This window comes from Protopterus annectens, chromosome 15.part0, assembly GCF_019279795.1.
Source record: "Protopterus annectens isolate FY-2018-M chromosome 15.part0, PAN1.0, whole genome shotgun sequence".
Taxonomy (NCBI): domain Eukaryota; kingdom Metazoa; phylum Chordata; order Ceratodontiformes; family Protopteridae; genus Protopterus; species Protopterus annectens.
The window spans coordinates 351,122,533-351,128,532 of NC_056749.1; positions in this window are offsets into that span (position 1 = coordinate 351,122,533).

Below are 6,000 nucleotides of genomic sequence, written 5' to 3' on the forward strand. Positions count from 1 at the left end.
AAACAGGTCTATGGATAGAAAATTACAGAAAACCCAGATATGCTCAAATTTTAGCATTTTTATTAAAAAAAATCAATTTTATGTCAGAAGCACAGACAATCTAGTTACTTCATCAGAAAAAAAAGCATTAATGATTCAACAGCTTAAACATAAAATTTAAAAACTTAGGAGATCTGAAGAACCAATCAAATCATTTTTAAAATTTGACACATGTAAAATCCTGAAATAAAGTATCCAGAGATATAAAATCCCAGTAAATATGCTGGTAATTCAACAAAATATTGTTTTATAAATAATTATTGTTAAAAAAAACTAACAATAAATTGAAATAATAAATAACTTATATTGGCTCTTCTTAATGGACATATTTTGAGATGCTCTTTACTGCTAATATGATCATTTTGACTTGGTGGATGATTAGCATTAAGTAAAATCTGCATTCAGTTTATTTGGCTTCTAACATAGACTCAAAACAATCTCTTCTTGGATTCCAAATAATATGATCTAAACTGTATACAAAAATTTCCCAAAATTTTTGCAATCAACAGTGTGCCTGTATAAAATGGAGTTGTATCTTTGCTCTTAATAGCCAATTGATTTTCAAAAATCCTCTTTTGAGTCTGTGTTTGTTTGTCATGTGTAAAAGGCCCAGCAATGATCACATGAAACAAAATAAACAATAAAAGTGTTCACACAATTGTAACACTTGATTGTATTGTCTTATCCACATAAGGTACACTATTATAATGACTTCTTACAATAAAACTGCAGAAACTGCAATTCCCTCATTAAACATTGCCTTCTTAGAGTCCTTCTCTGGGAGTCCCTGAGCACTAACTTTTTTTTCATTATATCTTTAATGGTTCTTTCTATTTTGCAGACAAATTTGGGAAAAGTACCTATGCATTTCAATAAATCCTCATTTCCCAAAACAAATTTCCATTGATCATTAATGACATTCTTAGTACTAGTAGAATCAATACTATAGTTTAACAGCATTTCTTATGAAAAATCTTTTTTAACTGGCAGAAAGCTTTGATTTTTCAGACTAAAAGTCAAAATCTGTATAAGGTTCCCATTTAACTCAGTACTTTCTTTGTTAAATATTTTTTTAAATCAGTTGAAAACCATCATGTAAAGAAAAAAATGAAATAACATTTTCCTTTTAGATAAAATACTTAATCATCAGTAATGTACCTACAAATATTGGATATCTGTCTGCACAAAGAAAAAAAACTTTCAGGTGTTGGTTGAATATATCTATATCTATATTTATATCTATATCTTTGATGTTAGCCTTGGGGGGGGGGGTGATTCACTGACTGCTACCAGTTTGCAACCATCTGTGAACTTGGTTAACAAGAGGCCCTTTGGCATTGGCTTTGACATCTGAGAAGTAGATGCCAAAGATGAGTGGCTCTACCATTGAGCCATGTGGGACTCCTCTGGTGACCACCTCTTTGTGGAGGTGGACTCACTGATTCTAACCTCCTGGGTTCTATCAGTAAGCCAGCTAGCTATGTTATAAAGGGGTTTATACTTAGTTCATAGGATTGTTGACAGTGCCCTACTGGAGTATTATATCAAATGGTTTAGCCAGCTCTACATAGGCAGTATGCACCATTTTGCCCTCATCCATTATCCTAGTGACCTTTTCAAAGAAGTCCACCAGATTCAGTAAGCATGACCTTCCTGGTGTAATACTACCTTGGAATGTTCCATTACTGTACTATTTTGTTCTCGCATAAAGTAGAGACAATGTGATGGGCAAACGAGACTGAGTCACCAACACAGACTGTCCAAATATTTGGGGCAGGTAAGCCTATCATACTGTAGGCAAAATTAATTGCATTTTGCATATAGAAAACATTTCCAGTATATAAGGAGTATGTAGAGATACTGGAATCCTTGTACCGTGCTTTGAAGTATGATGTCACTTAGATGCTTGATCTCAGTAACTCTCAATTGCTCCGCATTTGGCAAAGCTCTCCAGTATTAGCCTCCTAAAGAATATCTTCCCAACTGTTCTGATTTGATCTCATAGGCACTGACTGAAGGTCATTGCAGTGAAATGGACCAATAGCAGATGGTGCTAGCTTTTTAATGCCACAGCAGTAACTTCAAACCCGATACTGATATTGCAGTCTATAGAAATGAGCATGAGAGTTAGCTGCTAATAGTTACTGAAGAGCACAAGAAGAACAAGAAATTTAAGAACAACAAAATAAAATATTGCAGTATGAACTGGCAGGATTAAAAAGATCTCTAGTGGATGTAAGCAGTCTGGGATAACAGATACCTGAATTTCTTTGTCTGCTTTCAGACAGTGCTTGGTTAATTGGTTTTCTGTTTTCATAGATTTCATAGATAGTGCAGGACAACTAGGTTTTGTAATTATTCATGCCTAGTCAGTACATCTCTCTTGCTACACCTTCTTTCTCCAGGAAGTACATACCAGTCGGTCCTGGAGGAAGCTTGTGACTACTTATACTGCCAACTTAGTTATGTTAAAATTAAAATAGACAGTTTTACTGCTACGTTTATTCCTGAGGTTTGGCAAATGCTGGGTTATAAACCTGTCCCCACACCATATATTATTTATGTGTTGGTAAGTCCCTGATTCTAGTATTAGTGGAGATATTTGACTTTCAGAGACACAGGAGGTCTAGGACAAATGGGTCTCTAATAGCACAGTAAGTGAGACAGAAATCTCCCCTCAAATGTCTGTAAGAAGTTAAATAAAGTGATAGAGCTTCCAGTTGTTGCTCTTGGTAGCTCTGGGACTACCTTTGATTTGTGAACTTTGGAGTATTTCTAACAGTTTTGATATGTTTAGTGAGATATATCCCAGAGAAGCATTTTAGTTGGTCTGATCAATGCTGAGTGTAAGGGAGTGATCACCTCTTTTGCCCTTGATGACCATCCCATATAGGGCATTGTGCTCAATAGTTCACCTAATCAGTGCTAAATTGAGTGGAGTGATTGCCGCTTTAGACCTTGCTGATATTCCTTTGGCAATTAGCTGTGCTAAATAAAAAGATTTTCTGACAACCATTTCAAATGATGGTCAAAAGAGAGTGAGTTATCAACTCAAGTTCCTAGATCCCTGACTACATTTTCATTTTGTAGTGGTATGTCGTCTCTACAGTATGATGAGTAGAGGAGTTGTCTACTAAAAGTGATGTTACTATACTTCTTAGCATTTAAGTCCATTTTTTAGTACACAAACCGTTATTAGCAAGACTTTATGCTGAAAGGTTTGGAAGCCAAAGGGAGACTTAATAAGAACCTCCCAGTTTCCAGTCATCTGAAAACTTTGGTAGCCAGAGATCTTGGCTCTGTATTAGGAGATTTGAGATGTAAATGCCAAAATTGAGAGGTCCCTTCCAGCACTGAGCTCTGAGGGATACCACTGGTCACTTTCATGCCTTATGGTGAGGCAATTGCAAATTTCACTGTGTGGGTTGTCTTTCATCCAGTTTGCTATCCACCCTACCACATATGTGGCAGTTGTTAAAGCAGTTAGCGTCTATATGATGCCAGAATGGGGAATGGTGTTGATGGCTTCGGCCAGATCACAATACTCTGTGTGCACTACATGGTCACTGTCTACCATCTCCATAACCCTTTCTAAGAAGTTTACCAGATTCAGTAGACAGGTTCTTCTCTTCACAAAGCCAAAGAGTTTTGGGTCAATTGTTATAAAATTCTTGATATCATAGTTTATGAAGTCAGTTCTAATACATTCCGTGGCTTTGCAAATGAGGCTTATAAGGCTGGTAGCTCTGTAATTACACAGGTTGGTTGTAAGGCCTCCGCTATAGAAGGCCATTACCACTGCAGTGCATTATGCATCAGGGACAAAACCATTAGCTAAACATAGGTTTAAGGGAATGTGTCTGCATGGGCATGTTAATGCTATTAACTCAGCAACCATGTATATTGTCAGGCCTCATTTAGGAAGTATATTTGGTCTTGATTAGTGGTTTCAGTAAGTGATCTTTAGGGATAATTGGAGAATTATGGGATTCAGATATTTCAGGCATTTCAACAGAAGTCTCTGGGTGAAGTTGACAATAAATTTTTTGGCAAGGATATTGGTAATGTGTTTTGAGTCAGCATAGGCAGTTGTTGTCTTTCAGATTTTCTCGGTTAGGGGTGGCCACATCGGAACTCCGGTCCGCTAATGATTGGCAGCAGATTTTCAAGAACCCCGAGGTGCCAGCTCGACGTTCAACCTTCAGCGAAGGCACGCCCATTTTACGCATGTCTTTTGAGTGCCTATCCAACTGCGGGGAGGACATGCAGACTCCACACAGAAGGCACTCCCCACACTTGCTATGATGAGTAATTTAAAGGCAATGTGGGGTACTGTTTCTTAGTTGTCTAATGTAGCTAACAAAGGATTTATAATTATCATTGGCTTCAGAGGCCAGCTTATGTTCAAGGGCTAATTTAATGGATCTGATATTGTTCTTCAGTTATTGATAGTGTTGTGCCAAAAACAAAACAAAAAAAATAAATTGATATGTGTGGCTGACACTGTGTTTCACTAAGTACTTATGAACTTCCTGCTGTTGAAATAAAGGAAAGATTTGTCCTGCTACCACTGTCATTTACCAGATTCATGATGGGCTGCTAGCAGATCCATCTCAGTCTCAATGACTCTCTTACAAGCCGCATCTGATTCCAAAACTGACCTTGAGGACCACCGCCACCAGTATGTGCAGAGTTTTCAAGGCAAAGACAGGAAATGAAAGTAGGTTGCCAGGTCTGTCTTCCAAATTGTGCATGCATCCACTCACTCACATCTAAATGTTAGGTAAGTAAGTAAAAATCAAGTATGAAGATACCCAGTAAAGAAAATGCTTCACCGTAGTAAAAAAACTTTTGGATTATAAGTAAAAATCAAGGCAGTGGGTCATTTGAAGGCTTTACATGCAACATGAGCAGTACTGCAACATTTACTTGTTACCAAATGTTGTAGTTGAAATGAAGACATGATTTTTGCAGAAGCACTAGCCTCCATCACAGTTAACACTTTGTAGTAGAGTGTGGAGTGGATTTTATAGCATGTGCCTGACTGTCTCATATTTAAAGTGACCAGTACAAGCATACTTTATATTCAAATGAAAGCTTATATGTAACAAATGCTGTTAATTAAAATACTGATACATCTGTTGAAAAGATAGTATGAGCTACATTACTCTTTTACTATTGTATCCTACTGCTTTGTTACCCACAGCAACTCTTTTCATGCCCAGCACCTTCTAACCTTCATTTTTACATCAGAAATATTCAGGCAGGATGAAAATGATTTTTGAAGTCTTTGTGTGTGCAATATTGATATCATTGTGGAAAGATTTCAGTGTGTTCCATGCTGCAGTGAAAGAAACAATAGTTTGTGAGTCATGCCTAGAGGTTATATAAACCAAACCTCACAAGGTCAGATCTGTAGAGAGAACTGAGTGAACAATGCCCACAGAGATATACAGAAACATTTCACATTATAAATGTGCTGGACATGTGGAGGAGGCATTAGTTTGTTGTAGTTTATTTATTAAAGGAATGAGCTCTACACCTGCTTTCTGTATATGCTTAATTTGTTCCTTGTGTTTTACTGATGAAAGTAATAGGCTGAGCATTTGCTTTCTGCATAAGCTTAACTGGTATTTCCACTTATATGTGTGCAGCATTGTATTTTACTTGTATTTAAACCGTTGGCACTTTCAGCAGTATTTAGCTATGTATTTTCATTGTGGCTTGTAAAATATTTGCTAATTTTAGAGGTAATGTCGCATTGATTATGCCCCTACCCTCCTTCCACCGAACAAGAATTTATCCATAGGAGGGTTTTAAGTTCTGTGATTTTTGTACCTGCTTTGAATTTTGATAATTTTGAAATATAAGAAGCTGGAACATATGCCTTTATATCACACCACTTAAAGTCTCTAATGTAAATTGTATGCTTGCTTAGTGAACAGACTTCCAGTGTACCAT